The sequence below is a fragment of the Berghia stephanieae genome, chromosome 13 (genome assembly GCF_034508935.2).
Source record: "Berghia stephanieae isolate SIO BIC M18660-M18661 chromosome 13, UCSD_Bste_1.3, whole genome shotgun sequence".
Lineage (NCBI taxonomy): Eukaryota > Metazoa > Mollusca > Gastropoda > Nudibranchia > Aeolidiidae > Berghia > Berghia stephanieae.
In genome coordinates, this window is record NC_088372.1 from 24,454,489 (window position 1) to 24,466,988 (window position 12,500).

General features: G+C 39.2%; 1 long non-coding RNA gene across 1 annotated transcript in view; it reads right to left on the minus strand.

Moving 5' to 3' along the window:
• LOC144958797 (uncharacterized) overlaps window positions 1-4,990 on the minus strand; it is a 10,125-nt gene extending 5,135 nt beyond the window's left edge. Inside the window, exon 1 of the long non-coding RNA XR_013642519.1 lies at window positions 4,376-4,990. This is a non-coding gene — a long non-coding RNA (uncharacterized LOC144958797). The remainder of the gene's footprint in view (window positions 1-4,375) is intronic.
• Window positions 4,991-12,500: the final 7,510 nt, after the last annotated feature.

Sequence of the window (12,500 nt, forward strand, 5' to 3'; positions counted from 1 at the left end):
TAAGTAATCGAAGGAGAAGTTTGAGCCAGGCAACCCTGAAAGCTTTGATTTTTCTATATTATAAAAATTTCATTGACAGAAAATTTTTAATTATAATCTTGTTTTTCCAACTTTGAGCCTATTTCCAAATCAGCATAATTTCTGGCAAAATTTGCCATTTTTTGTCCCATAATTTGTGCATAATTATGAGTAATTCCGCGGGGATATTATATTACATGAGTTGCATGTAGTTAGTTGTTAGATGTGATACAACATATTTAGAAACCTGCAAAATTTTTGCAAAATTTACTTATTTTCTTTGCAAATGTTTGAAATATTACTTTAAAAAACCACGGGGTCAATTCAATGAATTTGAAAATTACGTCAGTTATCATTTATTTATTAAAACAAGTCGAACAAATATTTAAGTATTTAATGTGTTGTATTTTTTACTCTTTAATTTTAAATAAAGTATATTTTGGCCCTGAAATCAACCTCTGAACATGAACCGAAGACCCTTAGCCACTTTAAGTGCTTGTCTATCATCATCATCATCATCATCATCATCATCATTGCCTTTTTCACCCTGGGTCAGGGTATAGGCCACAGACAAACAGTTCCCATTCTTCTCTATCCTGAGCTAACTTTTTTTTAAAATCTCATTCCAGGTCTTACCACTTCTCTGTATATCAGCTTCTTTAATTCTTCTCCATGTTCCTCGTGGCCTTCCCCTTGATCTTCTGCCCTGAGGGTTTCAGTCCAATACTTTCTTTGTTATAGTGGAGTCATTCTTTCTAAGCGTGTGTCCAATCCATCGATCGTCTTCTTCTTATTTCTTCTCCCACTGGTTTCTGCTGTGTTCTTTTCCATACTTCTTCAATTTTTACTCTATCCATCCATTTTATTCTGAGTAGCTTACGCATGCACCTGTTTACAAAAATCTGTACCCTCATTATACGTGCCTGTGATGCGTTCCAAGTTTCACATCCATACAGTAGGACAGACTTCACGTTTGAGTTGAAAAGTCTTAGCTTTAGTCGAAGGGAGATATCTTTAGTTCTCCAAACTCTGTTCAAAGATGTGAATGCAGCCTGTGCCTTTCCTACTCGTGCTTTCACCTCTGCTTCCGTGCCTCCATCCTTGTCTATCACCCGGACTAAACAGCCCACAGATCCTGAGCATAATTCACAATTTTAACACAGATGATTGAAAAAAAATGCACCATGTCATCAGGTTTTGCGATGTAATTCCGTTGTCAAAATATTGTGAGAAATCCTCACTAACTGGGCCTTATTTATTTGTGTGTTCGACATTTACTAAGGGTATCTAGGGCCTGTTCATACAGGAAATAAATAGTCAACGGGACGATACGGGGTAAATGGCAGGAAATATTTTGATTAGTTCAGGCTTAGTAACGGACAAACCATCGATTGGTGGTTTTCCAATACTAAACGAAAGAGTGAAAATGGAGAGGCTTCGTATGGGGACAAAACAGACAATGGACGTTTAGGGTAAAAACCCTTCGTCAGCAAAACAATACACAAAATAACGTGGAAAACAAATAAAATAAAATGCAAAATAATTTGTATCGTCTGTACTCAACAGTGGTTCAATACACAAATTAACGTGGAAAACAAATAAAATAAAATGCAAAATAATTTGTATCGTTTGTACTCAACAGTGGTTGCAGCCACTGTTGAGTACAGACGATACAAGTTATTTTGCATTTTATTTTATTTGTTTTCCACATTAATTTGTGTATTGTTGTGCTGACGAAGGGTTTGTACCCGAAACGTCCATTGTCTGTTTTGTTCCCAAACGAAGCCTCTCCATTTTCACTCTTTCGTTTAGTATTTTACGATCACCGGCTTCAGGCAGCCCCTACAGTTTTCTACTTCTCCCGTGGTTCTCCAGTCACTTAACATTAGTCAATCAGAATATTTCCTATCTGTGTTAACTTTGTGAGTGATGCTCAAGATCTGTGGGTTGTTTGCTCAGGTGACAGGCAAGTACTTTATGCCTCTATGGGTTATCGAATCAGGGTTATCGGTTGATTTCAGGGACAAAATATGTTTTATCTTAAGCATTTATTGTCAGAAATAAAAACCACTGAAATGTGTATTCGATTGGTTTTAATACAATATAAGTCTAAGTGACATAATTTTCAAAAGTTTATTCATCTGTAGTGTTTCATTCATCCTGTTTTGTTGATAATGGGGAAATCCGAAACGTTCATTTGATTGTTTTTGTAAATAAATTGAAGCTTACATTCAATTTCACATTGTTATTTATTTCTTCGAGCTTCGAGCAGCACCATTTACATTAAAATATGTGTGGTGATTTGGCAAAACCTGTCGGACGTCGGAAACATGTGAATTCTAAATTATTACATATTTCAATAGAAGCTCCTTTTCTGGATAAGATTCAGTTTGAATTTTGTAATCACCTTAATTAGGGTCGAAGTTATTTGCATTTGGAGGGAGGGACTCAAAAAAAATAAATAAAAGAAAACGGAGAAAATCGCTTTTAAAGATACGACTAACATATTTCGCATCAATAATAGAGCTCAGATTTTTTTAAAAATTATATATCTATATCTAAGCGTCAGATTGTAATTTTGTTGTGAGACTGTAATTGGATGGATAATGAAAACGATGAAGTGAAAAAACGAAAATCATGCAGATATTCATTTTTCAGCTTTATCGCTCCTATCCGAAGGCTTATGTAAAATCAGCACACCTATGTTGTGAATCCAAATGCTCACCCGTTCAGCCACGTCAAACATAATCGTAACCCACGCACAAATCTATATTTATAACATTTTAACGTCTTTTAGAGAGAAGCTCGTTTGAATATAAAAAAAAAACCTCCAAAAAAAAAAAAACACGACAAAAAACAAAAAAAAACAACCAAAAAAAAAACAAACAAACCAAAAACAAACAAACAAAAAAAACAAAAACAAACAAACAATGGAACCAAAAAACACGTATTGAAAATTTTGGTCCCATAGAAGACCATCTGGTGATATGTTTGTTCACAACGTTTTACACTCCACACTTTGTAGTTGACTTAATTTCACTTTAATCGTATCCACAACGCTAATTCAAACACATCAAGTACTGTGACAAATTAATTCATAAACCAAAGTCTTAAAAAAAACAACAACAACAAACTAATCGATATTAACACTTCTTCTTCCAAAAAAAATAAAATGTGTGTCACTCAGCTCTTTGTTATTAATTTTAGACACTCATTCTAATGATTAATTTTCACTAGATTATATCAATCAGCCTCTAAACGTACAAATAGATTTGTATGTTGGTTCGGTATATCTGACGGGTGGAAATTGTGAGAGTTTAACCCAATCGCATAGTATCAATAGAGTGAACGTACTACTTTTTTTGTTTTAGTGAGAGAAAAAGACTCGTTTGGTATTGGTTGGGTACGACGTGTACATATATGCAGGTCTGACATCCAAACACCATTATGGGCCTAGTTTAACATTATTGTAATGGGTAATATTTCGCGTCATTTTTTTTTGAGATTTCCATTACAACAATGAGCCCATAATAAATTGAGTTATCGGACCTGCAAATAAGTACACGTCATCATCATCATCATCATCATCATCATCATCATCATCATCATCATCATCATCATCATCATCATCATCATCATCACCATCGTCGTCGTCATCATCATCGTCTTTATTATATGTAAAAGCAATTCATTCATATTTCCTATGGTCCCCATTTTCTACAATACTATAGCAAAATTAGTGCCTGCTCCACTCACTTTTCTGAATTAAAAATTCACCCCATATACCGGAGCATACTCAATGTCTCAATCGTTTCTATGTTATATGTTTGTGTTGAGAATATTGGCTATTAAGCTTAACTGCTGGCCAGGTAACTTCGCGATGGTTGTGTGGTGAACCCGCGGTCTCGAGAAGTCGGTGAGAGAGAGAGAGCTCTAGGAATGACCTGAGTTTGAAACGAATATTTTTGTGTTCGTGGATAGCTCATACGGTAGAGTCACGCTCTCACCCGCCAGGCGGAGTTTTCGTACCAATAAGGTCGCAGGTTCAAACCCCACCACCGCCGCGAAAAAAAATTATTCTCTATTGTCTTCTGTCACTTTTCTACTCACTTCATCTCTTGTTGTTATCAACACAAGTGCCTGCTCCACTCACTTTTCTGAATTATAATATAGCAAAATTAAATGATCATCTACCTGTTCGTTCTTAATTAATAGCGTAATCGTCTTGATTCACTGTTTATTCCGCCACTATACCAAATTGACACGATGCGTGGCATATTGCACAAATAAATTAATAAATCCAAAAAAGGTTGAGGACGAACTATAAAATGAAAAGGACAAAAATATCAATACTTACCATCAAAGCGTTGAAAATATTCATGATGAATGTTGAAGGGTCGAATGACACTAAATCCAAATCTGAATTTGCCGATAGTTTTAAATGAATACCGAGACGTTAACCCACGCCTTTTCTCCGCCCATTACATTCAATATCCAATCACAAACAAGCACGCTTAATGATGGTCACAATCATCACTTGACGTGCGAGGAGGATATGTCAAGATCTCGGCAATTTCTGGTGACGTTGTTTCACTCATAAGGTATCGAATACGTATTGCGACTTATATTTGTCCGTTGCCCGTGTTGCCCATCCAAACTTGGCACCATTTATTGTTTCATTTGACAATACAGAAGAAAGAAAACACCATATTATTTGCTGTCGAACTAAAACTAGAACTTTAAAAGAAAAGTACATTTCTCTCCAACGTAGATAAATTGTTATCAGCTATCCAAATCCAAAGAAATCAATGTCTATTCCTCCCTAGCAAATACTTCCAACTATGAATCGTCCATGGGTATCAGAAAAGCCCATGTCAAGGTCCCCGTCACAATAAAGTCCTGGGTACACCATGGGAATCGGTAATCGATACTACTGACTTCAGTAAATGGACAAAGCAGTGATTTTGTCACTTACAGCTTCTTACACGGATGTGCGGAAAGCCAGCCCTCACTTGGAGTGTATTATACGTTTACCAACTAATGCAATTCTGACAACCAAACAAAAACTCTGGACTATTTTATCTTTCTGACGTAATATAGCCAAACAATGTTTATTCATGTAGGCCAGAAAACTGATGCTTAAAATATGGTCTAAAAATGCATTATGTGGGGATGGTTGACCAAGTATCCAAAACATGAAAATTAGATGACGTTTCAAGTGTTGTATTTGTGCAATTTCTTAAAGTGTTCTTTTTGTTTTTGTTGTATCGGTTTTATTTGTTAAAAAGAGTTATTTCTAAATAATTGATGGTGGTAAGGGATTACCGGTCGCCTGGAGTTGTAAAAATACTAATTTAATGGTTAAATTGGATGACCACAACACATGTATATATACGCAGGGAGGGATGACCACAACACAGGTATATATACACAGGGAGGGATGACCACAACACGTATATATACACTGGGAGGGATGACCACAACACGGATATATACGCAGGGAGGGATGACCACAACACGTATATATACACTGGGAGGGATGACCAAAACACGGATATATACGCAGGGAGGGATGACCACAACACGTATATATACACTGGGAGGGATGACCACAACACGTATATATACACTGGGAGGGATGACCACAACACAGGTATATATACACAGGGAGGGATGACCACAACACAGGTATATATACACAGGGAGGGATGACCACAACACAGGTATATATACACTGGGAGGGATGACCACAACACAGGTATATATACACAGGGAGGGATGACCACAACACAGGTATATATACACAGGGAGGGATGACCACAACACAGGTATATATACACTGGGAGGGATGACAACAAAAGAGGTGTATATACACTGGGAGGGATGACCACAACACAGGTATAAAAACACAGGGAGGGATGACCACAACACGTATATATACACTGGGAGGGATGACCACAACACAGGTATATATACACAGGGAGGGATGACCACAACACGTATATATACACCGGGAGGATGACCACAACACAGGTATATATACACAGGGAGGGATGACCACAACACAGGTTATATACACAGGGAGGGATGACCACAACACAGGTATATATACACAGGGAGGGATGACCACAACACAGGTATATATACACAGGGAGGGATGACCACAACACAGGTATATATACACAGGGAGGGATGACCACAACACAGGTATATATACACAGGGAGGGTTGACCACAACACAGGTTTATCTACACAGGGAGGGATGACCACAACACAGGTATATATACACAGGGAGGGATGACCACAACACAGGTATATATATACACTGGGAGGGATGACCACAACACAGGTATATATACACTGGGAGGGATGACCACAACACAGGTATATATACACTGGGAGGGATGACCCACTGTCATACAGACAGGGAGGGATGACCATAACACTGACATACAGACAGGGAGGGATGACCATAACACTGTCATACAGACAGGGAGGGATGACCATAACACAGGCATACAGACAGGGAGGGATGACCATAAAACTGTCATACAGACAGGGAGGGATGACCATAACACTGACATACAGACAGGGAAGGATGACCATAACACTGTCATACAGACAGGGAGGGATGACCATAACACTGTCATACAGACAGGGAGGGATGACCATAACACTGTCATACAGACAGGGAGGGATGACCATAACACTGACATACAGACAAGGAGGGATGACCATTACACTGTCATACAGACAGGGAGGGATGACCATAACACTGTCATACAGACAGGGAGGGATGGCCATAACAATGTCATACAGACAGGGAGGGATGACCATAACACTGACATACAGACAGGGAGGGATGACCATAACACAGGCATACAGACAGTGAGGGATGACCATAACACAGGCATACAGACAGGGAGGGATGACCATAATACTGTCATACAGACAGGGAGGGATGACCATAACACTGTCATACAGACAGGGAGGGATGACCATAACACTGACATACAGACAGGGAGGGATGACCATGAGACTGACATACAGACAGGGAGGGATGACCATAACACAGACATACAGACAGGAAGGGATGACCATAACACTGACATACAAACAGGGAGAGATGGCCATAACACAGGCATACAGACAGGGAGGGATGACCATAACACAGGCATACAGACAGGGAGGGATGACCATAACACTGACATACAGACAGGGAGGGATGACCATAATACTGTCATACAGACAGGGAGGGATGACCATAACACAGGCATACAGAAACGGATGGATGACCATAACACTGACATACAGACAGGGAGGGATGACCATAACACTGACATACAGACAGGGAGGGATGATCATAACACTGACATACAGACAGGGAGGGATGACCATAACACTGTCATACAGACAGGGAGGGATGACCATAACACTGTCATACAGACAGGGAGGGATAACCATAACACTGTCATACAGACAGGGAGGGATGACCATAACACTGACATACAGACAGGGAGGGATGACCATAACACAGGCATACAGACAGGGAGGGATGACCATAACAGTGTCATACAGACAGGGAGGGATGACCATAACACTGACATACAGACAGGGAGGGATGACCATAACACAGGCATACAGAAACGGAGCGATGACCATAACACTGACATACAGACAGGGAGGGATGACCATAACACAGGCATACAGACAGGGAGGGATGGCCATAACACAGGCATACAGACAGGGAGGGATGACCATAACACAGGCATACAAACAGGGAGGGATGACCATAACACTGTCATACAGACAGGGAGGGATGACCATAACACTGTCATACAGACAGGGAGGGATGACCATAACACTGACATACAGACAGGGAGTGATGACCATAACACTGACATACAGACAGGGAGGGATGACCATAACACAGGCATACAGACAGGGAGGGATGACCATAACACAGGCATACAGACAGGGAGGGATGACCATAACACTGACATACAGACAGGGAGGAATGACCCACTGTCATACAGACAGGGAGGGATGACCATAAAACTGTCATACAGACAGGGAGGGATGACCATAAAACTGTCATACAGACAGGGATGGATGACCATAACACTGTTATACAGACAGGGAGAGATGACCATAAAACTGTCATACAGACAGGGAGGGATGACCATAACACAGGCATACAGACAGGGAGGGATGACCATAAAACTGTCATACAGACAGGGAGGGATGAACATTAAAACTGGCATACAGACAGGGAGGGATGAACATTAAATCTGTCATACAGACAGGGAGGGATGAACATTAAATCTGACATACAGACATGGAGGGATGACACAGGCATACAGATATATTGAGAGAGAGAGAGAGAGAGAGAGAGAGAGAGAGAGAGAGAGAGAGAGAGAGAGAGAGAGAGAGAGAGAGAGAGAGAGAGAGAGAGAGAGTGAGGGTGGGGGGGGGGGGCAAAGGGGGGATGAATTCTAAAGACAGGAAGACAGAGACCTGTTCTGGAATATTGGTAGACAATTACTTCCCCTTTAAACATTATATTATTCTTATAGGGGCTAATATTTGAAGTAAATAAATAATATACCGAATCGAATCACATACAGTGTGTTGCTGTATTTGCCTCGACGTGTTTACATAATATAAATGTGTATGTATACAACCACCAACATTGCATTGGTTGCAATGATAAGGTTTTAATCGAAATATTATAAATGCATATGACTGTTGGTGCATAATTCAATGCATTACCTAACACACACTACACATGTGTTTATACCTAGATCAACCGTTCTCTACCATAGACGTTATTAGTAAGTCAATGTTCTCTACCGACAGGAGGAAAGATAATGTTGTCAGATGGACTGTTGGGGCTGGCCAATAAGTTTGTAGGCAACCATTTTATTCTACATATCTAGTTCATTCTCGTTATTGTAATTTACTAACTATGATACAGATAAAGACTTATACGATGTTTTGGGTTGTTTTTTGTTTACCTTTTGGGGAGAAGCGAAAGACACATAGATAACCACGCCTCTCGGACAACCGTCATAATGTAAACAATGACAGTCATTGGTAAACATAACAAACTACACACGTTTACTATCGGTTATATGTGTCTAAGTAAAATACCCACTGTTCTACCGCTTGATGTATAAAATCAACACAGAAATCTATGTGTAAACTTTAAAGGTTATAATGTGATCTAAACAAACGTATGATAACTAGTCACCCATTTGGCGGTATAAAAACAATAACAACGATCAGAGAGAGAGAGAGAGAGAGAGGTCGATTTCATTCGTGTTATTTTTATAAACAACCAACCGTGTTTGTCCGAGAACGTGTGAAGGTGTGTCACAAATTTCAGGTTTTGATTGGTCAAAAATCTACTGGTTAATTGTTTCACCGTTTATCACATCAGGTCACATAATATGTTAATTTTTATCAGGTGAAAATTCAAATGAATGGGCATGATCTATAACATTTCCATGTGCTCGAGGTCATAGGTCACATTGCAAAGTGTGTTCAAAATTACCCACATAGTGAGAAGTGCTCACAATTTGAGAAATAACCAACGTCACAATTGGTCATTTTTCTCAGCATGACTCATGGTTATGTTAAGAAATTTCATAAACAAAGCAGCGTGTTTACATTTATTGAGAAATGTCCAATCGTTGTACAGCAACAAATCATGTGATCGATGGCTAGGTTGGACGAAAACATGAAAATAGATCGCTCCCATTGCCTCGTGAGCTTTCGGAATCCCAATAGATAGTTCGAAGATGACGTCACTCAGGGCTTTGTTACTGTTTTTTGCCATCCGCGTTTATGAGTAATGCTCACTGAACTGTATTAACCCGACTATAAACGTTCATGGATACACACAGTTTTGTGTGTTGGTCCGTTATACTTCCGGATGGCAATGTTATGAGCTTCTTAGCCAAGCGCATACTATCTATAGATAGAATGCGCTTGGCCAAGGAGTTCACAACATTGCCATCCGGAAGTATAACGGACCAACACACAAACTCTGTGTAACCATGAACTTTTATAGTCTGGTTAATACAGTTTAGTGAGAACAACTCACAAACGCGGATGGCAAAAATCATAACAAAGGCCTGAGTGGCGTCATCTGCATACTATCTATAGGATGTATTGTATTTTGAAGTATAGGAGAGTGTCGCTCTAATCCTTGGCATTTGCCACATAACCAACATAATGCAGTAGGCCGTGCCTTCGTAAAGTTATGGCCTGATACTGACCAAAAAATGACGTCAAAATGCCAGTCTTTTGCCACAAAAGAAAACAAATCGTGAGTTGTATTCAATAGTTCAACCAATGAAATAACTTGTTTCCATGAGCTCTACTAACGACAACTCACTAGGCGGTGCGGTGCAAAAAAACAAATAATGACGTAAAACTGCCAGTCCTTTTGGATTTCAGGATCAGGCTATAATATAACGATGGCTACGAGTAGGCACGGCGTTGTGATAAAGGTACATCATTGTGTGCTAATGGTGTCAAAAAGAATTGATACATGTTATAATACATGACTGTTTTAAGACAATCTGCGTCACTCGCTTTCGGATCGGAAGGTCCTGGGTTCGAGCCTCGCTCGGCGCATAGTTGAGTCCTTGGAAAAGACTCTTTACTCACATTCTCTCACCTTACTCAGGTGTAAAATGAGTACCTGGCCGTTAACAGCGTTGTCTTTGTCCAAAAAAATGTAATATCGCCTAAGAGGCGGCATGTCCCGTCCTCCATGTTAAATGTTGCTGTTGACCAGGGACCCCTTGTAAAGCGCTTTGAGCACATTTAGTGGATATTGCGCTATATATAAAAAAGTTCCATTATTGTGGTAGCAGTAGTAGTGTAGTAGTTGTGAGTTTCTTAGCCAAGCGCACAACATAATTTATAAAAACAAGTAATTGAATTTTTGACGAAAAACTCGTCCTTCAAATATCGATCGATTAAGGGGAGGGGCGACACCTGAAATATCGATTTTTGGGTCAAAATATAAAATTTCAGTTTTTTATTTATTATCAAAGAACAATCCTTTTTTCACATATTTTCAGCACTGATATGGTGATTTGGATAATATAAAGTTTGTAAATCGTCTTTCATAGCCATGGAAGTCGACATGAAAATACCAAACTTTTCAATTTTTTGTGAGAATTCAACTGAAAATAATAGGACTGAAAAGCATTATAATCCATATCGATGTTGTAATTTTTGATATCGATAGTTTAGTCTACTCTTTGCCCGTCTAGTTGACACGGTTTCAGTCTCAAAAATATCAGAATATGGGCAGGGGAGGGGTTTAGAAACTGTGAGTCGTGAACGAAGATTGTGTGTCAAACAGCTGATAAGAGGTCAAGTTGTCAGGTAAATACAACGTGATCACGAATGGTGCGATCTGATTGGCTGACATTGTTCTCGACCTCTGACTCCGCGCCAGGGATTGGATGTTGAGTCAGGGTGAAAGTTCGCCTCTCTTACTATTATATTTTACTACGATTTGTTTACATTTCGATTGATCAGTTGTTTTATCAAATTTTGACACGTATTCACGTTAATTATCTCTAAATATTTCCAATTTTTACTGGATTATTATAACTATACCTAAAGTGACAAAAAAATCCAAACGTTGGCTACAGTTATTTGCTACAAAAGCCAAGAAAGCAAGAAAGTTATGATGGCTCGTGGTTGACCCGTGACCACAAATCTTTGATTGGAATTTGGTGTGTGATAGTAAGTAGTATTATGATAAAGCGATTCCAAGCAATGCCACAGCGGAAAGAAATGAAATGGGCTATTCTTGCTGGTCTTTACCACGGTTATTACACCAATGACTTCCCTCAACATAGGTATTGTCCTCCTGAACCGGACTCCAGATGCTTTTATAAAAAATATATTGCTGCCCATGTGTAAACTGTTGACACAAGCAGCGTGTAAATACACCTTTGAATTTTGATTTAATTCATGAGCACTTGAAGCCTGTATATGCTTTGTTGAAGTGTTGTGAGATGAAGACAACACAAAATCCAAACGAAAGGTTTCATAATTCTGTTTGGTCAAGATGCCATAAAACATACTTCCATTCCCTAAAAAAAAAGTTGAGTTTGGTGCAGAGTATAATTTTGGTCCAACAGAAATAACATCCCTGAAAGTGTCTTTGGGCATCGGTGGACTGAGAGAACACTCCCAGATGTTGAGTCAGCAAGCAGAATCAAAAAGACTTGACCAGAGCATAAGGGTTGCTCAACACAAAGAGAAAAAAAGACGCAAAATGAAAGCTCAGACCCGTGAAAAAGCCCAGAGGGAGGCAGAAAAAGAACACGGGGGACCCTCATACGGTGCTGATATGTTTTGAGCTGGTTATACCGTTTTGTCTTATTATTTTCATTCATTGTTATCTTTGATCTCGTTTTTCTCAAAATGACATTTTTTAACACTATTTT